Source organism: Eschrichtius robustus, chromosome 7 (assembly GCF_028021215.1).
Source record: "Eschrichtius robustus isolate mEscRob2 chromosome 7, mEscRob2.pri, whole genome shotgun sequence".
Classification (NCBI taxonomy): Eukaryota; Metazoa; Chordata; class Mammalia; order Artiodactyla; family Eschrichtiidae; genus Eschrichtius; species Eschrichtius robustus.
The window spans coordinates 135,080,023-135,106,319 of NC_090830.1; positions in this window are offsets into that span (position 1 = coordinate 135,080,023).

Sequence of the window (26,297 nt, forward strand, 5' to 3'; positions counted from 1 at the left end):
TACTGAATAGTCCTTAGAATCAGATGGAAGACTGGAGAACCAGTTTCAGAAAAGGGGCAGGAAGCCAGGAGGCTCACAGCCTGAACCACAGTCAAGGCCAGGCCACAGGAGGTTTTGATGCGGATGTGGCCTGTGGTCTGTGGCTGCTGGGTCTGCTGGACATTGCTGCCACTGGGCCCTCGGCAGCTGTGGCCTCTGCAAGCAGCTCCAGAACATCCCTGGATACACAACTCACCCGCAAGAGTCAGTCCTGGGTAGGATCGATTGTTGGAGCCTGTGTCACCTCCCTGCCAGAGTTTGGCTGCCAGTGCGTGGCAGGGAGGGCCAGGTAGGATCCTGCACTGGGAGGTGGAGAAAGTAGGACGAGAGTTGAGGCTGCTAAGGGCAGCCCCCAAACACAGGCATTCATGCTGCCTGGTTCGTACTGAACTCAAGGGCTATTTTTGTCTCCAAGTAAACCCAGTATTACATATTAATATATTCCTGAAAAGTTATGTTAATTTGAATCGTGGTTTATATACACTGGCTAAGCTTAATACCTTCTAGAAGTCTGTAGATAATCCTTTTGTAAAGCAGCTAATCCTTTTAGGGGACAAATAATCACTTCTTAACAATTTTTTTTAAGGTCAAGACTCTATATATTGTGTTTTCTCAAGGCAGAGTATGCAACTTTTAGGTTTCCTCCTTTGCTCATAGTGAGGAAATGTTACAGCTTTATAGATAACTGTTTGCAGCGTCTCGTGCCGTGGGAAAAAAAAAACACTGAGTTTTTGTTTTTTTTTTCCTTTTCTCCTTCTCTACTGTAATTGATTGTCTTCTGGAAGGAAGTAGAGGCTATTAAAATTTTTAAAGAGCTTGTTTTTATTTTGTTCTCACCCATGAGGCTGTTTTAATATGAGCATGTTTAGCCATGAACGAGTAAAGAAACAAGCGTTTATAGTTGTTCTGTCTGGGAAGTCAGATTTGGAAAATTCACCTTTAATATTAGTTTTTTTCTCTCTGTGGGAAGCTTTCACATCACAGCAGGAATATTTGGTTCCATTTCCTAGAGCTGCTTTCACGTTTCCTGGTTAACTGAGTGCAGGAGCCTGGACAGCAGGGACGTGGGAAGCAAGACAGAGACATGGGCTCTGCTCCTTGTGGACTGGTCACAGGTTGCGTGTGTGCAGAGTAATCCTGGTGGTACAGGGGCAGGAGAACCAGCAGGTGGGGAACGGGAAGCAGCCGGGAAGCGGCTGTCGTGATCTAATAGGGAGACAAGAGAGACAGAGACAGAGAGAGACAGAGATGAGAGAGAGACACAGAGAGGCGAGAGTGAGACACAGAAACAGAGACAGAAAGAGAGAGACAGAGACAGAGAGAGACAGAGAGCTAGAGAGACAGAGATGAGAGAGAGACACAGAGAGGCGAGAGTGAGACACAGAGAGGGACAGAGAGACAGAGAGCTAGAGAGACAGAGATGAGAGAGAGACACAGAGAGGCGAGAGTGAGACACAGAGAGACAGAGACAGAAAGAGAGAGACAGAGACAGAAAGAGAGAGACAGAGACAGAGAGAGACAGAGGGACTAATAACAGCTGCCATTCAGGGGCCTCCACGTGTCAGGCGTGCGCATAGCTCTTGTCTCTTTCCTCACGGAGTTACAGGAACAGGCGGGTTTACTGGAGTGGCCTCCACCCCAGAGCAGGTCACACACCTCCAGGAAGGTGGCACGTGTGTTACTATGTCAGTAAGACTAATTCAGCTACCTTTTCCTCCAGTGTTGGAACCCGTAGGTGTCATTGGTTGACACTAAAGGAAATACTGACTTCTATTTTCAGAGGCCGTGTTATTAAAAAATACATTCCTTTAGCTACTGGAATCATACTCATTGTGACAGGATGCCCCCCTCTGAGAAGGCACAGGAGGACACAGCGGATTCACTTCGTGTGGCTGAATGTTCTTAAGTTGAATGTGTGTAAGATGTCAGGCCATCTTATGGTTGGCAAAACTGAGGCTTGGACAAGTGACGTGAGTTGTTCAGGGCCATGTCCCTAGAAGGTGGCAGAGCTGGGCTTCCAACCGGGGTCTGTCCGCTTTCTAAGCAGGGCCTGTCGCCAGACCTGCACACTGGGTTGTGATGAGAAGAACAGCTTGGCGGGGATGGGCCTGGAAATCCAGGCAGCTTGTTTTGACCCTCTTTCTGCAATTCCAGACCATGATTCTGAGATGGCCACATCTCTGAATAAAATGTGTGGCTAAAGAAAATACAATAAGTAACACTTGTGAGTGGGTTATTTTGGTCCTTTATATCAGAATACAGGTGATTCTGATTCCGTGGTGGGACATAGAGTGAATTACTTTCCTGATTTAATTTTACTTTTAGCAGTGAATAGTAATATCCATTTATCTGGTGCATTTTAATGTGTTATTTATTATGATTATTATATTACTATTATTATTTAAATGGATTTTTCCGTATTTTATATTGTATTTCGGTATAAAATACAAAAAGCGCCATCATTTTTTGGCCAAGAAAATTAATGCACTCTGCAAAAACTATCAGAGGGAATATTGATTTCCTAGGTACGATAACCCCGAATTACTTTTTTTCTCAAGATTCGTAAATTGCATTAATGGTAGCCTTCAGATTTATAGTTAAAGCAAAACGTCAAAGAAGATTTATTTGGGATATTGGCTGTTTTTCACTCATTTTCCAACCAGTCTCATGCAATATCTGAACAGACTTTAAAATTCCTTTCATTTAACAGAGAAACGATCCTCTGAGTTGCTCTTGTTTTGTTTATCCAGTTGTCATCGGGTGCTGGCTTCCTGGCCTGCTCCCCCTTTCAGTAAATCGTGTTTGTTATTGACAAGTCTGTTTGTTTCCTTAGAGCTTGGAATTTCTGAGCGGGAAGGAAATAGTAGAAAACTTAGTGCAGATACAGCAATTCTCTGTTCTTAAATGCACATGTTACTATCCGTTTGTATTGATTCTATCCGGCCTCCTTTTGGAAGTTTTCCAGTGCCAATCCGTTGCCTTTTTTTACGTCTTTACTGATTTTTCTCTGTGTGCCTAGAACCATTTGTTCTGGGTGTGTGACACAGTTGCTGTGCTGGGTTAGACAGCATGCTCTTCTGACGCTGAATCCACCTACAAGGCTGAGTGAATAGGAAACATCCTACCCTCAGTACAGACTTGGAGGTGTATACTGGAAATGTGTATCTATCTTTGAAATAACATTTTGGAAAGCACAGTGTTAGGTAGATAAGGACTGCACCGATGTCACATCAGAGAAAAAAATAATGGGACTTCCCCGGGGAGTCCAGTGGTTAAGACTCTGTGCTTCCAATGCAGAGGGCGCGGGTTCGATCCCTGGTCGGGGAACTAAGATCCCACATGCCGTGTGGTGCGGCAAAAAAATTTTTAGAAAAAATCGTAACATTTGGTTTCATAGTGTTTTTTGTCCAGCCCAACTTTTATAGCTGAACAAAATGCTGAGAGCAGTGTTGGAGGTCAAGGTCACCATAAATCAGCTTTCACGCTGGAGAACGAAAATTAACTGTATAGTCATGCAAAGTGACATGTCTGTTAAATACAGAGATTGTTGTGAATAGATTTATGTATTCAATTTGTTTGCAGTTGTCAAAAGCACATTAATTGTAAGCCCAATGACACTGTTTGCTGTTTCAAATCACTTTTAAATTACACATGTGCTACTTAATCTTAAAAGCAAAATTAAACCTTGGATTGGCATACATTTCAGGTTACAACATTAAGCCATTGTATTTGGGGGGAAGGAGTTTAATATGCATTGTAAAATAAAATTAGGAGGTGCCTTGCATTCATGGTGGCTTATGTAATTAGATTCTGTCAACTGTAATTTTTCAGGTTAATTTCTTCCATGATGTGTGCTGTGTAAATAATAAAGTTATCAATCCCGATTCATGTTAAAATTATTATATAAATCCTTAGTATTAAAGCAGTAAAGTATTTTAAGTAAATTACTTGGAAGTTTGAGTTGTATGGTAAATAGGTAAAATTGATTGTTTTTTGTTTTTAGAAGTAAGCAAAGATGGATATTTTATTTGTTTAACAAATACAGGTGTTTATTGAGTCTCTACCTGGGCCAGGTGCTGGGGACCCAAAGGTCAGGAAACCGTGGGCACCACCCTCAAGAATCTGCTAATCTAACATGGTATTTCCAAAGGGTTCTCTGGGACATGTATCCCCTCCCCAAGTGCCATGTGTGGTCAGGTGCGCTGAGAGCTATAGCTGCATCAGGTGCCACTTGAGAAGGTGTGAGGACACCAGCATTTCCAAACTCTTTTGGCCACAGAGACTCTTCTCCCCGTAATATCGCTGATCATGTTGGTCTGCACTAGGGGATTCTTAACCTGGGATTTCATGGGAGTCTATGGATAGAATTCAGAGGGTCTGGAAATTTAGATGGGGAAAAAATTTACACTTTTTTTTTCATATAACGGGCTTCCTTTGTCATCCTATATTCCTCATCCCTTAAAACACTTTTTTATGGTGGGAACAATATATATATATATTTTTTACTTTATGGTTAGTTTCTACTTATTTTTTTACTGAAGTCTAGTCGATTTACAACGTTGTGTTAGTTTCAGGTGTACAACAAAGTGATTCAGTTATACATATATAATTATTGTTTTACAGATTCTTTTCCCTTATAGGTTATTACACAATATTGATTAGAGTTCCCTATGCTGTGCAGTAGGTCCTTGTTGGTTATCTATTTTATATATAGTACTGTGATGTGTATGTTTATCTCAAACTCCTAATTTATCCCTCCCCCCACCTTTCCTGTTTGGTAACCATAAATTTGTTATGTCTGTGGGTCTATTTCTATTTTGTATATAAGTTCATTTGTATCTTTTGTTTTAGATTCCACACATAAGTGATATCATATGATATTTGTCTTTCTCTGCCTGGCTTACTTCGCTTAGGAACAATTAAAAAAAAGTTTTTTCAGGATTTAAAAGTCACTCTTTTTGGTGTCCAGCTCCATGAGTTTTGACAAGTGCATAGAGATGCGTCACCACCAGCACAAGCAAGACACAGTCTTTGCTTCCCCAACTGAAACTACTCTTATGCTGTTCCTTTACAGTCAGACCCTCCAACTCCACCCCTAACTCCTGGCAGCGATTGATCTGTTCTCCATTCCTAGAGTGTTTGCCTTTTCTAGAATGTTCTATAAATAGAATCGTACAATATGTAGCCTTTTGAGTCTGGCTTCTTTCACTTAGCATATGGGTTTAAGACTCATTCTTGCTGTGGTGTGTATCAATATTGCTGAGTAGTATTCCATGTGTGGAAGTACTCACTTGTGGCTAACCATTCTCCAGATGGGGAGAATTTGGGTTGTTTCCATTGGGGACACTTATGAATAAAATGGCTATAACATGTGCGTATAAGTTTCTGTGTGAATCTAGTTTCGTTACACTTGGATAAGTAAGTAGGATGGGGTCGCTGAACCACATGTATGTTTAACTTTATAAGAAACTTTCAAACTATTTTCCACAGTGTTGTACTATTTGCTTTTCCATCAGCAGTGTTTGAGCGTTCCAGTTGCTCTGCATCCTTGCCAACATTTGCTGTTGTCTGTTTACTTTTCTAATTTTGCCATTCTTATAGGTGAGTAGTAGTAGCTCATTGCAGTTTTAATTTTCATTTCCCTAATGACCAATGGTTTTGAGCAACTTCTCCTGTGCTTATTTGCCAAACTGTACATCTTCTTTGGTAGTGTCTGTTCAAATAATTCGCCCATTAAAAATATTGGGTTGTTAGTCGTATATATTTTATTTTATGCAATTAAAAACATTATTCTGAGAATAAGCTTCACTAGATGGCCAAAGGGATCCATGTCACCAAAAAGATTAAGAACCCTTGGGAGACACACTGGCTTTAAAATATCTTTATTATTTACATTTTTGCATTTTCTTGTGGTAGAGCTACCTTGCTCAAAGACTGACTGCCACACCGTTTCCAAGGTAGTGGCTTGCCCACAATAGAATACACCACCATGCCATCATTCTTTCTTTCTGTTCTGAGTACATTAAATAGGATTTCACAAAATCACTCTCAACTGTGGGTGGGATCCCCTATGCCTCCCTCCTCTTTGGTGAACTGTAAAGCATTTCTTCTGTTTTTATTTATGAAATTCCTTAGCCGTCCTTGATTCTTTACCCAAAAGGAAGGAATCCTAAATTGCAGGAAAAATGTGAACCAACATATTCCAGGAGAATGGTCCTATTCCACCTTTTAAGTTAAGAGCTCTTTCTTAAGGCAGGACACAAGTGTGTGTGTTTCATCACTGTTTGTGATTATCTCCGCGGCACCGCGGGCTGACATATTTTTCTGCCTTGATCTCTGTCTTTTTCATCACAACAGAACTCATCTCCCAGTAAAAATGTTTTTTTATCTAGTGGAGCTATTTTTTTAAAGCCTCTGTGGACTCTTTAAGTGGGCAGCTAAATACTGACTCATTCCTATCTGAATCTATGGGTCAATATCATCTTCAGTGGCTAAAGTTTTTAGGAACCATATGCTTATTTATGATCAATATATCTGTTTTATGGTTCTCCTAGTAAGGAATATAAGGAAGATACAAGGTACAGAAATTTGTGCCATAATCTTTTATTTTAATTCAATGAAAGGCCTTACGTAGGATTCTCTTCTTCCCCGTTGGAAGGAAAAAAAATTGGAAAAGAAAAGTAAATGCACTGTATGTGCTGAAAATTTGGCAACACGCAAAAAATCGTGCCATGGTGAAGAGCTCTGCCATGTGTTAGTTATTGCTTTAGAGTGAGTTTTAGTGATAAATAGATGCCCTACATTTTATATTTGGCACACTTAGCATATGCAAATATATATATGTTAAGTGCTTATCGTTTGGGAAGTCAGAGACATAAAAATACATTCTGACCTTCCAGCTGTGCACAGTCCCTCTGGGAAAATGAAGAGCCACACAGGTAAAGTGACAAGGACAGTCACCACTGCAGTTTTTAGTGTCACTTCTCTGTTTTTCTCTTAGAGAAAGGAGGGTGGGAAAAGGCGCTTTTGCTCATTTGCACACGTGTGTGCCCACGGCCACTCTCCCACTCGTGCTTATCAGTTTCCTATTGCTGATGTGATAAGTTCCCGCCAATTTAGCAGGTTAAAGCAATACCCACTTCTGATCCCACAGTTTCCATGGGTCAGGAGCCCAGGGCGCAGCTTCTCTCTGGCTGGTTCACTGCTTGGAGTCTCACAGGATGAGATCCGTGTGTCGGCAGGGCTGTGCTCCTTGCTGGAGACTCTGGGGTGTGTCCGCTTCCAAGGTCATTTAGAAGAGGTCCCGTTTCCATGCTGGCTGAAGGTGGAGGGTGGGCCTCAGGTTCTAGGGGCTCCTTGGCTCCTGGCCCCCTTCCCCCATCCTCAGAGCCATCAGGGTGGGGGGAGTCCCTCCCCTGCTCCCACTATCTGTGCCCACCCTCTCTGCTCCTTTCCTGCCTTTAAGGGCTCGCATGACTGCACTGGACCCATCCGGATAATCCCGGATGTGCTCCCTATTGTAAAGTCGGCTGGTTCCTGGTTAGGAACGGTAACCCCCCTGCCAAGTCCTTTCCGAGCAGCACCTAGACTAGTGTTTGATGGGTTGGAATCTGGGGGATATTTTTAGAATTCTGCCTCCCAGCCCCCTGCACGTGCACATTAACATCAAAATAACAAAATGTCAGGTTCTCCTGAGGGACTGTTGCAGCAAAGGGATTCGTTTCCGTTTCGGAGACAATATGTGCGGAGATAATTCTGTGATATTTACACATTCGGTGTTTACGCCTCGCAGATGCCATTATCATATCTTTAGGAATACTCTTTACATAAATTAAGATGATTTGTCTATTTCCTGAAAACATAGCAACATGCCACACATTCTGGATGAAAATGAGGGATTGTTTACATCATGGGCCAAATTAAACTCTGGGAGAATTCTGAAGTAGGATACATGGAAATGTGTTCGAATGTGTGGCATATTTTAGGTTTCCTAGGAATTTCCTTTCAAGTATAATCGCAAATTAATATTACAAAGCTATTTAATTATAATATCATCTAATATCCTAATATGTATCTGAGGTCCCCTGGCATTTAACAGAGAAAGTAATCCTAAACACACATTGTTTTCCTACATGGGGTTGCCCAGGACAACCTCTATCACCTGGGAAGGACGGATCTACCCCATGTGGTGGAGGACGGGGGCGGGGGTCAGAGAATTTGGGTTCTGTTTTCTTCCCCCACCCCTCCTGGCTGGGCTATTTGGGGCAAGTTCTGTGTTCTCAAGCCTCAGTATTAACCATCTGGGAATAATAATCCTGACTAGACTTTAATGAAGTGACGTCTAAGAAAACAATTTGTGAATTAGGAAGAGTTAGACACCTACTAGTTAAGCAACCAAAGAGAGAGAGAACGCAAGTGATTGAAAGTCACTCAGCTTTCTTTCTCACACTCGTTCTGACAGATTCTGGAACCAGTATAGAGGAGGTGGCGTTTCTCAAAGGAAGGCTCTTGGCAGGGGATAATCTTGGAATCAAAAACAAAAACGCTGGGGTTCGCCTTCCCTTTTTCTCAGCACTAGAGTGGGTTCATTGAGGGGAAGGGTACCAGGTCCATCCTCAGCTCCCTGGTCTCCATGTCATTGCTTCCCTGTTGAGAGCACGAGTGTGAAGCTCTTACGTTAAGAGGATATTCCTGTCCTTTAATGTGTTAGAATTTTACTTGCTTTGGAGAGAGAGTCACACACATTTGCCTTTTGGGACATGTCTTTGAAATCCATCCTCAAGAAATAGGATACTGTCTGCAAACTGAGCTTGGCTATCTCTCCAAACTGGGAACCCTAATCTACTCCGTGGCTAGCCTGGGGATGGTTTGAGTTTCCCGGAATTCCGCATCTTTTCCCAGGGCTAAGCACGTCTGTAGGAAACGTGCTGGCCCTTCCTCACCTCCCTAGCTCAGCCTTGGTTTAGGAAACTCAGAAGCTGACGCCATGCAGCATGAACAAGACACCTCCGTCCTATGTTTGCTTTCATGGGGAAGGAGACACTTGTCCTCTAGGGACCCAGGCTCGGGAGGGAGCCAGGTGTCTCTGAGGCTGTGGCCCAGGGCAGCACCCGCTGGAGGCCTCCTTCTTTAGACCTGAGACTGCTCTGTCCTTCACTGGCAGCGCTGAGCGTGGGGCTGGCATCTGGGGCCCCGCGATGAGCATCCTTCCTGAGAGGGAATTTCCTGCCAGCCCTGCCCCCCCTCCCCCCGCTGCCCTCCCCATCCCCGCCCCGGCCCCCATGTACCTCATGCAAACCCTCTAATTAGCGGGTGCCCCCATCTTCATCTGCCCTTCTCTCCTCCGGTTTCCATGGAGAGGCCGGCAGTAGGGACACGTGACTGACGGTGCCGCCCTTCCCCTGGAGTAGCGCTCTGGGTGCTGTCGGGGGTGAGGCTCCCCTCCTCCTCCCCCGCCCCCATACAAAGCTTTATGACACAGGCCCTGCCCCCCAAGCTGGTGCCTAAAACCTGCCGCTCTGTTCTTTGCTCCCAGTTCTGTCCCTGGGGATCCCCCCTTCTCCCACAGGACCCACCCCGTCTCCACCCAAGGGCACCTTTCTCTGACCCATTCTGCAGGGCACCCTGGCTTGGAGATGGGTCTAGCTCCCTGGCAGGGTCAGGCTGGAGGCGTTCGGGGGCTGTGGTCTCCCTGCAGTGCCCAAGACAGGGTCTCCTAAGAGTCCAGAGGGTCACAGAGACTTCCCGCAAGGGCCTCCTGGAAGGAGCACCTGGTGTCGGTCATTAAGCCTTGAAACCACATGATTTCTTACTCAGGCAGTAACCCTCCTCCTTGATGTGCAGGTGGCAGAGGCCTCTGAGCCTCAGGTATGTGGCCTCTGGGGCACACTGTCCTGGTGTGACAGAGCATTGTGTGTGTGTGTGTGTGTGGGGACGCTCTTTCCTCAGCTTCCCAGACTGCAGCCCAGCCCTTCACGTTTCACAACCCACCTCTTATTTCTTACTTAAATTTGAAAATTACTCTCTGTAAGATAACCCAGGGGTATCTGGTGTCATCTTTTAAATGGTGACAGTACTGTATCCTCCGTGATACTTAAAAACAATTTTACAAACCTCACCAATCACAGCACGGTAGAGGTGATCCCATAGTGAAGTTCATGTCAGGACTGTTTCATAAATGGGTACGGATTTGGGGTTTAGCTTTTTAAAAAATGTAGTTTGAAACGACATTATTTGAGCTGTTTATTCAATATTTGTGGTATTTAATAGCGGCCAGTGTGTATATATATGTACACACACACACACACATGTCTGAGTTTGCCTGGACCATTAACCCTATTGAAGAGATAACTGATTCTGACACCCAGGCGGGTGGGTGTCGTAACCCCCGAACCGCTTACTCAAATTGCTGACTGTGCGGAATCATTCCCTGGCTGATCTAGTTGCAATTAGCTGAGAATTTCTAATTCCAATTCAGCTTAAAGATGACCAAGTGTTGTTGTCATCCTGTAAAAGGCATGAATAATGATTCTTGAAACAGTGAAGGCGGCCTGTGTAGGAAGTGATAGGGGTGTTGAAAGCTGAGACTCGTAATCCCTACATCTACCTCCTCCGCCCTCCATAGGCAATTCTGTTCTCCTGCAGACAGAACTCTGATATTTTTATTCCTGAAGAGGCTTGGCAAGCAAACACAATGCAAAAGTAAAGGTGCCGATTCCAGTGATCTGGCTGCAAAATGTTTATTAATGGGATTCAGGTTTTAAATATGTGATTTAAATTGTATTTATTCAGATGGCAATGCCTTTTGAAAAAAAATCTGCACTTTTCCCCACCTCGGGAAGAAATCAAAGGCACTTTGTCATGAATCATTTGGCTAAAATGCCTCTCCAGCACCCTGTACAGTTCACTCATATCGGAATTGGTGAAAATCGGGTGATTTGCAACTCTGCACTTGCCCAAATTAAACCACGAGTGTAATTTGTAATTAGAATCCTGGACTTTCCGAGCTGAAAGGAGGTTCTAGCAGTTGCCCAACCAGGGATGGCATTTTGCTGATGAGGAAACAGAGGTCCTGGGGTCGTTTCTCACCTAGGTAGAATCAATATCTCAGTTGGGAAAAAAGGGGGAATTCCTTGAGTATGGCTTTTTAAAAAAAATTGAAGTATAGTTGATTTACAATGTTGTGTTAGTTTCTGGTGTACAGCAAAGTGATTCAGTTATACATATATATATATATTATTTTTCATATGCTTTTCCATTGTGGTTTATTACAAGATATTGAATATAGTTCCCTGTGCTATACAGTAGGTCCTTGTTGTTTATCCATTCTATATATAATAGTTTGGCGTATGCCTTTTTAAAATAAGCTGCTTGTAAGTTTGTGTGTATACATATGTGTGTGGAAACTCCATGGCTCTTACTTACAGATATTAATAAAGATGTATGACTAATATTCAAGTAGATGATACTATCTCATATTCTTTTAAAAAAGCTTTCATTCCCCTATGTCTCCGAATAGCAGCCTAGTAGGGTGCAAAGCTGGTTAAAAGTCAGGAGCCCCGGTATACTCGCCAAGTCCCGCCATGACTGTTGTGTGCAAAATTGCTTTCGTGTTGGGCCTCAGTTTCTTCACTGTGAAGGGAATTGACAAACAAAATCTCTCAATGAAATAATAGTTGTGAACAAGCCAGCATGGCAGCCCCTTAATTAGGGGGGGGTGTGCCATCGAACTGGAATCCTCTAAGTTCTAATCATGGAGCACAGCTCAGTCATGACTAATTGTTGGTTAAATGGACATTTTTAAAGTAATCTTACACTTTCTTCAATCCAGAACATTTTTAGAGTCGATATTACTTTTTTGTTGTATATGTATAAGGTGTAGAACATGATTTGATATGTATACATTATGAAATGATTACCACAATCCAGCTAATTAACATACACCTCACCTCAAGTAATTACCTTTTGTGTGGTGAGAACACTTAAGATCTACTCTCTTAGCAAATTTTAAGTATACGATACAGTGTTATTAACTACAGTCACCGTGCTGTGCATTAGATCCCTAGAACTTATTTATCTTATAACTGAAAGTTTCTATGAAACGACGTCTCCCCATTTCCCCACCCACAGTCCCTGGCAACCACCAGTCTACTATTCGCTTCTATGAATTTGACACTTTTTAGATTCCACATATAAGTGAGATCATACAGTATTTGTTTTTCTGTGTCTGACTTATTCCACTCAGTGTACTGCCCTCCAGTTTCACCCATGTTTTTGCAGACGGGAAGATTTCTGTCTTTTTTAAGGCTGAGTAGTATTCCATCATCTCTCTTTCTCTCTCTTTCTCTCTCTTTCTCTCTCTCTCTCTCTCTCTCTATATATATATATATAATATATTGTGTGTGTGTCTCACATTTTCTTTAACCATTTGTCCATCAGTTGGCACTTAGTTTGTTTCCGTATCTTGGTCATAATGCTGCAGTGAACATGGAGGAGCAGATATTTCTTTGAGATAACGATTTCATTCCTGTTGGATATTTACCCAGAACTGGGGTTGCTAGATAGATATAACTTTTTAAATTTTTTCACAGCTTTATGATACATTTCACATGATATTACCTCTTAATATTCTTTTTTGCTACTGATGGGAAGTATGTAAATTGATAAAAATTAGTATCATTGCTTCTGCATTTGGAATTGGAAAAACAGAAACAGAGCCAGTCACCTTTGTCAAGGCATTATGTCCATCCTCAAGCCCCAAATATGTGCTCTCTGACCCTGCCTGGACCTGCACATCCCAGGGCGCTCCATGTTGATGTGAGTTAGGATGTCATGTTATCAGACCTTCCGTGAAGAACTCGAGGAACCCGACATGCAAAAGCCTACTGCCGCAGAGGGATGTTTCCCTCTCTTGGAACAAAATTGTATGAATGCCTTTCTGAACAAAGGCTATGAACTAATCCCCATCGTTCATTATCTTTAAATAGCATAATAACATTCCAGTAAAACGCTTTTCCTGGTGTTTCGGCAAGTGAAATCACTTGCTTGTGCTTCACATTATAGCTTTTTCAGTAAAATATGACTTTAGAACTTTTCACTCCTGCGAACAAAAGGGACTCATTCCATCAATTATAGAATTCTTCTTGGTATCTTTTTTAAAAAATTCTTTCATCTTTCTTTATTTTTCAAACATCCTAGCCTCCTGTAGCAAAAACACCCAGGACATGTTAAACTTTATCTTTGGAAGATGACTGCAGTGTGTGATTTTCCAAAAAAAGGAATCTTACATTTTAGGTCTAGTTATTCCAGAAAAAAAAAAAAACAAGAGGCCCAAGCGCAGAATTGTTTGTGATCACTGGCGATTGCAGCACACATTTTGAAGGTTCAGCTGAGCACAGGTCACTGTATCTCCACGTAGGGGATACGAGGGGAGGGAAAGCATGGCCCGGCCCTCACTGGGATTCCAGTCCAGATGGGAAGGCAGTTCAGATACATGAGAAGCAGGAAGAACAACCATGGAGACGTATTCCACACAGCCTGGGAGGGGGCAGCTCCTGGAGGAGCAGAGAGAAGAGATGGACCCCAAAGGCGAGGCAGCTGGGAGCAGGCCACCGGGGTGGCGGGCACTGCAGCCCACCCAGGCTTCTGGTCTATCCCGTACACCCATCCCCAGAACATCTTTCTGAAAACTCTGCCCTGACCTTGGTGCTTCCTTGACTAAACACCCTGGAGGCTCCTGGTCATCTTCATGCAAGAATCCCATCTGCTTAGTCCCAGGGGCAAGTTCCCTACCAGGCCCCTGCTGGCCTCAGACACCTCCCACCCCGCCGTCCCCCCAGGCGCGCTCTGGTACTCAGAAGGGGCCCAGCGTGTGCTTGGGAATGGACAGATGAAGGGCTTCCCACGTGAGCCCGTGCAGAGCAGAACATCGGCCGGAAGGAGGCACTGAGCTGGCCATGGCAGACATCTGTCCGTAGGCGCTCCCGGAACAAGGCTGGCCGAGATGGGAAAGAGCAGTAGGGTTGGTGTAAACAGGAGGGCCTGCGGTGTCTGTGAGGTCAAGGTCAAGGTCAGGACCACTGAAAAGGCTGTGCTTGCACCAGGCTGTGGCGGGTGCACTGACTCTGAATGTCTCCAAATGTTAAAGTCAAGAACTTCAGATTAAACTTTCTTTCCAACTAGAATCTCCTTCTTCTCCATCCCCGGATTCCTGGACAGCCACCATTCAGCGGGAACAGCACAGATTTCCTGTGTGCCCATTCTGTTCTGTGCCCGGCCCCGTAGCCGCAGGAGGGTCACCGGGCACAGGCCAGGCAGGTGTGGTCCAGGGACCGGCAGAGCCAGGCTGGGAGGAGCCAGGCTGCCCCGGTCACAGGGGCCGCCCCACTCACAGGGGCCGCCCCACTCAGGTTCAGCCCAGTGCAGCCCGGGTGGGCACGTCTGATTTTTCAAGAGATGCTGGACATCTTTTTTGTGTGACATGCTACAATTTAAAAATGTGGACAGGGCTTCCCTGGTGGCGCAGTGATTAAGAATCCACCTGCCAATGCAGGGGACACGGGTTCGATCCCTGGTCTGGGAAGATCCCACATGCCGTGGAGCACCTATGCCCGTGCGCCACAACTACTGAGCCTGCGCTCTAGAGCCCTCGAGCCACAACTGTTGAGCCCGCGTGCCACAACTCCTGAAGCCCACGCGCCTAGAGCCCGTGCTCCGCAACAAGAGAAGCCACCGCAGTGAGAAGCCCGCGCACCGCACCGAAGAGTAGCCCCCGCTCACCGCAACTAGAGAAAGCCCGTGCGCAGCAACGAAGACCCAACTCAGCCAAAAATAAATAAATAAAATAAATAAATTTAAATAAATTAAAAAAAAATAAAAAAAAAAATAAAAATGTGGACAACTGAATAAAATATTCTTTTACACCAGGTGAGCTAAACAGGCTGTTTCCTGCCTGCATTTGGTCTCTGGGCAGTCAACTTTCCACCCCAACTGATGCATTCTTCATTCATTTCTTTACCTCCGGAAATCCATTCCTCTGCCCTTTCCACAATCTAACTCTGCCTCCTCCATCTTGCTAAAACCACTCGAGCCACGTCCCCGTGGGCATCCTTGAAGGCTCTGCCTTTACATCCAGGCTCCTTTGGTTCATGGACACAGGCCCGGGGGCCCTTACCTACAGACAGGTGATTTGCAGAGCGGGGAACAGGTAAGCTGGTAAGGCAGCCCACTCCTCCCCCTGGGCCAAGTGCAGAGAGCCACGGCGAGATTGTGCACTGTGTCACCAGTGGGAAAAAAGGCAAAGGAAATGGGCAAAATGTTGACACTAATCTGCAAAGCTGAGTGTCTTTTTATGATATCTCATGGGGAGAAAGTAGGTCAGCATCCCCCAATGCAGGCCACTTCTCCTGCAGTCCAATCAAGAGTGTGTAGGTGCTCCACTTGACGTGCCAGGGATCAGCGTTCCAGAAGTAATGAGAGTGAGCGGAAATGAAGAGAGAGCCTTACGTTCCAGGAAGGCCTTTTCAGGAAAGGGAACCAAGGAATCTCACTCCGTCTACTCACTAGCAGCTCAGAGGCTGTAAAAACCACTAGGGATGGAAGAGAATTGGGGAAAAGAGGAAGTCAGGGGGTTGGGTGCTGTGTATCTGCCTGTCTGAAGTGAAATTTTATAAAATAAAGATTTTTCTTTAACTTATATGATAGCTTTGATTTTAAAAGTTGAATTAACTAACAAGCCCATGCCTTTGATAGGTCAACTTGATCGAATTCAGTTTGACCCTTTGTCTTTAGACCTGAAAGCCAATGCATACAAAGTGTCCATCAATGGATGGATGAAGAGATAAACAAAACAAAGTCTATCCATACAGTGGAGTATTATTCAGCCTTGAAAAGGAAGGAAGTTCCGACACAGCTGCAGCTGGGATGGACCTTGAGGGCACTGTGCTCAGTGAGATAAGCCAGAGAACAAATACTGTGTGATTCCCTTCAAGCGAGGTCCCTAGAATGTCAGATTCACAGAGATGGAAAGTAGAAGAGAGGTTCCCAGGGGCTGGGGGAGGGGAATGGGAGTTGTTTAATGGGTGTGGAGTTTCACCTTGGGAAAAATTCTGGAGATGCTAGTGGTGAAGGTCGCCCTGTGAACGGACTTAATGCCACTGAACTGTACACTCAAAAGGGGTTAAAATGGTAACTTTTATGTTAAGTATATGTTACCACAATTTTGAAAAGAATCCTGCAAGAGCAGGAACCTGAGGGTGGCGTCTGTGATCACGAGGCCAAGACGTCTTTGGGACTTGGAAGTCATTTTGATCACACAGGCCAGGATTCTTGAGTGATTTTCTTCTTCCCTCTTCGGTCTAACAGAAACCTCAATGATTTTTTTTTTTCTCAGTTTTATCCTTCTCTTGTTACTCTGCCAGGTATCACCACATCCTGTCCTAACGAAAACAATCAGGTTCTTTAAACTAGAAAGAGGTCTTTTAAGGAAACCTTCCCTATGTGTGCCATTCCAGGCAAAATGCGGTCATGTCTCTATCAACTTTTGAGAAATGTATTATTTCTGAATACTGCAGTGGTATGTGCTCATCTCTAAAAATCGAGACCGTATCAAGATGCTTACGTTCTTTCTCCTGTTCAGTCTCGGCTCCTCTGGGACATCTGTATTGAGGAATAACGCCTTGCTGGTCCCTTCTTAGCCGCTCTCCCCCATTAGGCCCAAGGGCCTGGGGATCCCTCCGGTTCCGGCTGCGGTTCCGTCGATTCCTGAAGTTCCCTGCCCTGTCTTCTCCCACACGGAAGGGCGGGCAGGGATTGGGAGCAGCCCACCTCCGAGTCCCAGTTCGGAGGAAGCGCGGGGCAGGCCCCTCCCACACGGGGCCAGGCTGCAGGCACGCGAGGACCCCCGCTCCCACCCCCCGACTGAGGCCCCAGGCATCCGGAGTCTCGCTGCCGGGAGTGGTCTGGAGGCCTCCCCGGCGGCGGCGGGAGAGCTGCACCCGCTATCGTTTTCTCAGACAGATGGGGTTGGAGAGACTTGTACCACTTTATTCTGCAGTTGGCCAGCACTTGCCACAGGGGTTTTGTCTGTTCTCCCATGTCTGCTAGTTCCGGGCGTTCCCAGCGCTCACATCTGCCAGAACAGAGCTGGGGAGGCCTGCTCTGCAGCAGCTGGGCAGGCGGACTGGCCTGGCGCTGACCGTGCCGGAGCTGGGCAGTGGGGCTGGGGGGCGGTGCGCAGGTGGAGGGGCAGTGCTTCTCTGGCTTTAGACTTTGGGGAAGGAGGAGAAGGGGTCCGCGTGGGCACCGGGGCTGTCCCCGCAAGCTGGCGAGCTCAGCGCTGTGGAACTCACGAGCAGGCGAAGGTGTTCCCATCAGGGAAACCCATCAGCCAGTGGACGGGGTGGAGGGCGGCAGGAGATCAGGGCCCTCCTGCCGGGAAGGCTGAGGTCCAGCGGGGCAGAGGGCCTGGTGGGGATTCAGGAACCACACTGGGGGATAAAGCGGGACTTCGGATTAAGAGTAAAACCTTAGCTGCTGTGTCATAATGACAGTATGGTCACTATGAGGTCAGGGCCAGATGAGCAGCCCTGGGAGGTAGACATTGATTGGATGGGTAGATGAATAGGTAGGTGAGTGAATTACCCCTGGATGCATAGGTTGATGAAGCTAGAAAAGTAGCAAAGGTCAGATCATGAAGGCCTTATAAGGAGCTTGAGGATAGTCTGAAAGCCATTTACAGAGTGTAAGCAGGAGATCTGAGTATATGAAAAGTGCTGCTGGCTCCATGTGCATAAGAGGCTGATGCAAGCAAAGACCACTTGGAAGGTTGATGCAGTAAGAGATAATAGCGCCCCGCAGTTAAGTCAGTGACAACGGATGGAGAAAGTGGGCCAATTCCACAAATTTCAGGAAGCACAATTCTCAGATAACAGTGCCTTAGATGTTTGGGGTAAGAGCGGGAGACACCAGGATGACCCCCAGTTGATTAGACAGCTGGGCGGACAGCGGCACCTTCCACGGGGGCAGCAGGAAAGGGGGAGGGTCCGGTTTGGGGAGAGGAGGGATTATGGTGACGGTCACAGCGCTGCGGACTTGATGGCCTTGATCTTTGGCAGCCGCCTCCTCTCCAGGACCCTGACGGCAGGCCCCGCATTGTCCTCGCTCCTTCCCTGCCTCCCCAGAGCCTAACTCAGGGCGTTTGCAGGTGGGCTCCCTCGTGAATGTGGAGCTGGGATCAGACCATCTCTAAAAGCCTTCCCCTGTGACCCATGCCACTCCTGTGACACATCCGTGGGGCAGAGCGTGGTCACTTGAGGAGCTGGCGGGTCACCACGGAGAAGCCTCCAGGGCCAAGTGGCCGTGTCTGGCCGCCTGCCTCAAGCCCGGGCCGTGGGCCAGCCAGACTCTCGGCTCCTCGCCCTGAGGCCCCCGCCTCGCTCCCTGCTCTGGGCACCTGCGTGAGGAGGCCCCTTGCTCACGACAAATGTCGCCAGCACTGAAGGCGGGGGTAGCTACTGTGGATGGAGCGTGTGCCTCTCCCTCCGCAAGAGCAGGGCTTGGCAGTTAACCAAAGACTCGCGGTCCTGACACATCCTCCAGGAAGTAGGTCCTGGGTGCCCAAGGCAGTCACAGAGGCCATCGAGGGTGACATGCTTGGGCTGAGCCGGGCTTTCCCTCAGAGCTCCGAGGGTGGAGGCCGTGACCATTTTGTTTTCCTGTGGGTGAGGCATTTCCTTCCCGAGATTCATCACCCCCTCCTCGTGTGCTTGCACAGAAATGCATTGTCTGCTTTATCCGTCTTCCCTCCTGACCCCTGCGTTCTCCCCTGGCCCGACGCTGGAGTTGAAGAAGAGAGTGCGGTGGGTCACCTCTGGGGCCCACGTGCTGACCTGGGGTGTCTCCTCGGGCTTCTGAGAGAGGCCTGCTGTGCGGCGGCTTCACCTGGAGGCCAGGGCGGCCCCGATGGCTGGGACGGGGCAGGGAGCAGGCTGGAGAAGGACGGCAGATCCTGTGGGGAGGCTGGTGAGGTCTGACAGGCCAGGCGAGGCGTCCTCCTTCCAGGGTCGGGGGTGGGGCTTCTCCAACAGCCCGAGTTACGCTGATGATTCACTGCAGTGACAGAAGAGAGAGGGAGCTCCTTGTTTCTCACCGTGATTCCAGGAATATGTTTGCTTCCCTCAGCACTTCTGAGACAGTCAGAGACGACTTCCAGGGTCCCCAGCTGACCTTCCAAACGAAGTAGTTGAGCTGCGCTTGGTGGGCTTCTCTTGTCAAGGTCCAGTTAGAAAGATGAGCCAGGACGTGGAAGCAACCTAAGTGCCCATCGACAGAGGAGTGGATAAAGAAGATGTGGGACATCTACACAACGCAACGCCACTCAGCCATAAAAGGGAACGAAATAATGCCATTTGCAGCCACGTGGATGGACCTAGAGATGATCATGCTAAGTGATACTGACTTACTAGTCAGACAGAGAAGGACAAGTGCCATAAGATATCACTTACCTGTGGAATCTAAAACCAGATACAAATGAACTTATTGACAGAACAGAAACACACAGAGGCAGAAAACAAATTTAGGGTTACCAAAGGGGAAAGGAGTGGGGGGAGGGATAAATTAGGAGTTTGGGATTAGAAGATACAAACTACTATGTATAAAATAGATAATCGACAAGGACCTACTGTATAGCATAAGGAACTCTACTCAGTACTGTGTAATAACCTATGGGGGAAAAGAATCTGAAAAAGGATCAATATATGTATATGTATAACTGAATCACTTTGCTGTACACCTAAAGCTAACACAACACTGTAAATCAACTATACTCCAATATAAAAAGTTAAAAAAAGGAAAGATTCCACAAGCTCAGCTCATTCTGAGAAAACCCACACCATAACACTTTTATTTTTTGAACTTTCCTTATCTTGCTTCAGAGTAATTTCAATTTTCTCGATATCCTGTCCCAAAGATACGGTAACATAGTTAGTGCTCTATGTTGGGAAAATTGTCCCTGGGACAAATTGTAGTGGTGTGAATGAAATGATGGTTCTCCTCTAAATGATTCCACATTTATGTTGAAAGATAGATACGTAGAATGCGTTGAAATCCTCAAGTGATTAAAAATAAATGTATGTATCAATTTAGTTTCATTATCAAATTAAATAATTTATTTATTTGATGGGAGACTCTGCCACAGGGCCTAAACACGAAGAAAAAAACGTGTCAAAATTCATGGCGGATGAATGGCCATTTGTGCCTATATTGTTTGATGGGTACCGATCACCTCCTAAGTGACCAAACCTGCTCAAGGCCGTAGGAGGAAAGAGATGAAAAATCAGACTCTCTGCCCTCATTTCAGGGCCAGTGAGTAAGAACACATGCACAAAGATGTTTACTGTGGCAAAAAATTAAATTAAATTAAAAATGTGAAGGCCCATCAATAGGGAAAGGTCGATAAAAGATTGTTTCCACTTCTGCATCATGGGCCAAAATGTTGCCCTTCAGAGGCGTGCGTTGGGCCTCTAGGGGCTGACAGGGTGGGGTGTCTGCAACGCTTCATAAATGAAAAGAACAAGATACACCAATGTGTTGTCATCTCCCCAAAGCCTGCACCTGTGAGCACTTGTCTGACTCTAATTGTGGGCAAGGACAAAGGTGTGCAGGTTATTACGTATCTGTACCGGACCACATACACTCAGGAAAAGTCCCTGACTTTTAAAATTTGGTATACAAACTAAAACGGCCTTACCCTGTAACCGGGATGGGGAAAACATGGTTGGCGGCGGATCACCAAAGTTCAGTGTTCCTGGAGCTCAGGGGAATGATGTAGGGAAGGGTGGCATGTATGTAGAACATTTTTTTCATATGCTTGTCATCTGTATATTTCTTCCCTGAGGTATCTTTTTGGCTCTTTTGCCCAATTTTTAATCAGGCTGTTTATTTTCTTATTGTTGAGTTTCGAGAATTCTTTGTATATTATTGATAACAGTCCTTTATCAGGTATGCCTTTTGCAAATAGTTTCCCCCAGTGTGTGGCTTGTCTTCTCATTCTCTTGACACTGTCTTTCACAAAGCAGAAGTTTTTAATTTTAATGAAGTCCAGATTATCAATTACTTCTTTAATGGATCATGCCTCCAGGGTTGCAGCTAAGAAGTCATCACCATACCCAAGGTCATCTAGATTTTCTCTTATGTTATCTTCTAGGAGTTTTATAGTTTTCAGTTTTACATTTAAGACTGTGATCTATTTGGAGTTAATTTTTGTGAAGGGTGTAAGATCTGTGCCTACATTCATTTCTTTGCTTGTGGATGTCCAGTTGTTCAAGCACCATTTGTTGAAAAGACTGTCTTTGCTCTATTGTATTGCCTTTGTTCCTCTGTCAAAAATCAGTTGACTATATTGATGTGGGTCTCTTTGTGGGCTCTCTGATATGTTCCATTAATCCATTTGTCTGTTCTTCTGCCAATACCACATTGTCTTGATTACCATAGTTTTACAGTAAATCTTGAAGTCCAGGTAATGTCAGTCTTCCAACTTTTCTTCTCTTTTAGTATTGTGCTGGCTCTTGTCAGTCTTTTGCTTCTCTCTATAAAAGTAGCATCAGTTTGTCAATATTCACAAATAATTTGCTTATATTTCAATTGGAACTGCATTGAATCAATAGATCAAGTTGCGAAGAACTAGCATCTTGACAATATTGAGTTTTCCTATACATGAACATGGAATATCTCTCTATTTATTTAGCTCTTCTTTGAGCCCATTCATCATAGTTTTGTAGTTTTCCTCATAGAGATTTTGAAATTTATTCTTTTGATTTGTACCTATTTCATTTTGGGGGGTGCTGGTATAAACGGTATTGCGTTTGTAATTTCAAATTTCATTTGTTCATTGCTGGTATATAGAAGAGCAATGACTTTTTTTATATTAACTTTGTGTATTGCACCTTTGCTATAATTGCTTATTAGTTCCAGGAATTCTTTTTTTTTCCCGCTGTCAATTCTTTCAGATTTTCTACATAAATAATTACTATTATCTGTGAACAAAAACAGTTTTACTTCTTATTCCCTTTCAGTATACCTTTTATTTCCTTTTCTTGTCTTATTGCATTAGCTAGGACTTCCAGTATGATGTTGAAAAAGAGTGATGAGAGGGGACATCCTTGCCTTGTTCCTGATCTTAGTGGGAATGCTTCTAGTTTCTCACCATTAAGTATTGTTAGCTGTAGATTTTTTAGTAGATGTTCTTTATCAAGTTAAGGAAGTTCCCCTCTATTAGTTTGCTGAGAATTTTTATCATTTATGGGTGTTGTGTTTTGTCAGATGGTTTTTTCTGTTTCAATTGATATGATCATGGGATGTTTCCTCTTTTGCCTGTTCATATGATGGATTACATTCATTGATTTTCAAATGTTGAACATACCTAGCCTTACATACCTAGGATAAATCCTACTTAGTCATGGTATATAATTCTTTTTATACAGTGTTAGATTCTATTTGCTGATATGTCATTGAGGATTTTTGTATCTATGTTCATAAGGGATATGGGTCTGTGGTTTTCTTGTAATGTCTTTGTCTGTCTTTGGTGTTAGGGTAATGCTGGCCTCATAGAATGAGTTAGGAAGTATTTCCTCTGCTTCAGTCTTCTGGAAGACATCGTAAAGAGTTGGTACAACTTCTTAAATGTTTGGTAGAATATACCAGTGACCCATCTGTGCCTGGTGCTTTCCGCTTTGGAAGGTTATTAATTATTGTCTCAATTCCTTTAATAGATACAGTCCTGTTCAACTGGTCTATTCCTTTATTTTTTAAAAAAGAGAAATCCAGGTTAATTACAGGTCAGGGCTTGAGGGGAGTGAAGTACAGTGCATGTGCATCCTAAAAGGCCACCCACTTCATGCATACTCACTCATTCATCATTCATTTTCACATTCATTCATTTAACAGCCACCTACTGAACCTGTTTAATAGGAACAAACCCTGCGTCAAGATGACAGCCTAGGCATTTCTTAGGTCTTCCTCTGCTTTTTCTTGAATTCCTTACCTTTTTTTGTTTCTAAAGTGTAACTGCACATCTTCAATAATTTAGATTTAATTAGTCTATATTTTGTAATAACCATTGAAATTAGCTTGATAAAAGGCAGTCTTCCTGAATTTGCAAACAAAGTGATTGCCAGGCAAGACAGAAGCGTTAAGTCCATTGCTGGGAAGGTGTTTGTGCTTAAGCCACATGCTGTTCAGATGGAGTTCAGCACGTTCTCCGTAGGGGTTTAGGACATCGCTAGAGTCAGACCCACTTGGAGTGACCCTGGCTCAGCCACTTGCCAGGAGGGAGACCTAGGATAGTCTCCTTACCTCTTTAATCCTCCCTTCTCTCTTGTAAAATGCAAGTAATAATACCAACCTTGCAGGCCGCTTGTGAGGATAGATGGAATAATGCTACAGAGCTTCTAGCCCGAGGCTTGGCAGGCTGCCAGTGGTAGCTCTTGTACTTATTAAAGGGAGGGGAGCTGTATTGAGGGGAGCTGTATTGAGGGGAGCTGTATGGAGATTCTCCTCGGTGCTGCAGGGGATGCAAAGCACCTGTCCTCACGGAGAATACAGTTGCTCGGGAAGCTAGGACAGAGTGAAGATTATTACTATAGAAGATGGAAAGTGATAAGAGATGAGGGGAAATGAATGCATGGCAGCAGCTGGTCAGAAAGGAGACCCCCTCCCCCGGTGTGGTCGAGGCTTGCTGGTGTGCGTGGTACCTGGTGGACTCAGGGTGCCTGGCGCTGGATGGTCAGATGGTGGCCTTTGGAGGGCAAGGTGGGATGTGCATGGGAGAGCGGACCGTCCCCCCCTGCAGCCCACAGCCTCTACACTGTGCTCTGCATGGAGCAGACACATAGCATGTGGGCACTGAGTTGGATTTCACAGAGAGAGAACAGTTTAAGGAAAAGCACAGAGGGGAGAGCCTCCACTGTTTGCTAAGAGCCATGATTTCCTATCTGCACATTTAAAAGCTCCTTTATTAACTTCTCCTGGCCTTGGGCCCTTGGATGATTTCCCTGCTATAACTTAGGCCTTGCAGGATTCATTCTTGTTCATCTGCATCCAGCTCCAGTCTCCTTGGGGTCGGGTCTCACTTGTGACTTCACCTGGTCCCCTGTGACCCTGAGCTCCTAGGGACACAGACACGCGCGCGCGCGCACACACACACACACACACACACACACATCTTTTCACAACTGTAGCTTTGTGTCCCTGCAGCCTGGAATGGGTCCAAGTCATGTTTGGACCCCTAACTCAATCAGTGTGTGAATTTACCATCACCCAGACCTTGCTGGAATTTATGAGCCCATAGTTCCATTAGCCCCCAAATGTGAGACTTTTTCTTCTACGGGAACAGGTGGTTCCCACTGGCCCCTCCTCTTGGCTGTGAGCGCACATTCAGATGATGCCAGCGACTCGGCTGGTCAAGGCAGAGCCTTGGGTTTAAGAGGGGCCTCTCCTCCTCCCCAACGTGTCCCGCATGTATATGGCCTTCTCCGGGGCATATAAGTGCTTTTTTCAGCTCCCACAAATGAAAACGATTAGACATTCAGCAAAATATCCCAGCTGCAGTCTAATTATTTCATATCATTATCAGTGACAGCCTCCGCTTTTTGGAGCTGGGATGGTGGGAGGGGAGTGGGAACAGTGTTGGCTTGTTGGGGAGCTGTTTGTAGGGCGCCCGGCGTGGAGAATTGAAAATGCTTCCTTAGAGGCCTCCCTTTGGGGCTGGGTGGGGCGAGGGTGTGTTTGGAAGGGGGGGGAAGCTTGGTACAGGCCAACAGCAGCCTTGGCGTTTCCCTCCGGGAAGATGCCCCTCTTCCTGCCCAGGACTGGGGACGGTGCAGCACGACAGTGATCAGGTGGGCGGGGGGGCTCTCCCAGGAGGCTGTGGGGTGGCCTGGCACCCGAGAACGAACGAGGCGGGCGCACAGGGTAGAGGCATCTTGACTAAGGCGGGCACCCCTTCATCGGGTGGCCGCCGTTTACAGCTGTGTGACCCTCTCCGCCGGCATCTGTCCCTTCCCGCCCTTGGTAGTCGTGTGCGTCTTTGTGTGTTAATGTTCTCATTCCTGCCCTCCACCCCCAATGCCACCTGACTGCAGGCAGCGCTGAGCAGGGCCAGGACCCTCTTGCTCACATGCCGTGCCCAGGTGGGGCAGGTCCAGGCATGAGTGCGGGTACTTGGCAGGTGCTTGTGGAATGAATGAGAATGAATGAATGAATGCATGAACGGATGAAAGAAGCCATGAAATACACCTCGGACGATGCCTGGCATGTAATGACCACCCAGGAGATGCACGTTCTGGTGGATGGGAGAGAGACTCGCACTTTCCTTCATGGATTACTGGGTGGTTTTAATTTCACTGAACAATAAACCTTCATTATCTTTCCTTTTTTTAAGTTTTAGGTGATGACAGGGAAACACAGTAAACATCCAGTCGGTCCTCCTCGCCAGGGCCCGGGGTCAAGGGAAGTCTGGCCCCCCGGGGCACACGGCTCTGGCCCCCAGCAGGAGACGCTTCCCCCAGGTACTGCTCCTAAACCTGCAGGAAGGCTGACACCAGCGGAGCACAGGCCCCGTGCCTGGTCGTGTGTCCTTCTCAGAGAGAAAGGGAGGCCGGTCAGGGAGCCCAGGCCAAAGGGTCAGGTGACTTGTCTCTGCTCACCAGACAGTGAGCCCAGGTCCACTGCTACATCCTCTGCCTGCGGCTGCTCTACTTTGCCGGGCACAGACCCGCGCCCGTGCATAGAGGCCACCGTCATCTGGAGGGGAAGGGTTGTGCCCTGACGTGCAGCGTCTGCGGGGCTGGGGACGGGCCGAGCCCACAGGCATCCCTGCAGTTCTCACCAGCACTTCCACGTCCCCTGCATCGTCAGCTCACTGTCGGAATGAGACCCGTGCATTTTTCATCAGCTGCAGTCAAACAACTTTCAGTGTTGATAGAACAAATGCCCCGTTCAAGGCACAGCAGTGGGTGCTCTGGGGCAGACATGGGAGGCTCCGTCTCTGGGGTCCCTGCCCACCCCAGCGCCCAGGGGGGTGTGCGCTCAGGGTTAGCCTAAGCTGGACCATTTAATAGGTCCAGGCAGAAAGAGTGTTCTTGGCAAGTGTTTCCCTTACGTGGCTGGTTAGGATGGGTGAAGCTTTCATCACTGGGGTCAGTCCCACAGATGAAGGATTATCTTCCTGGCCTCAAAAGGACCTCGAAGCTTTATCCTAGGGA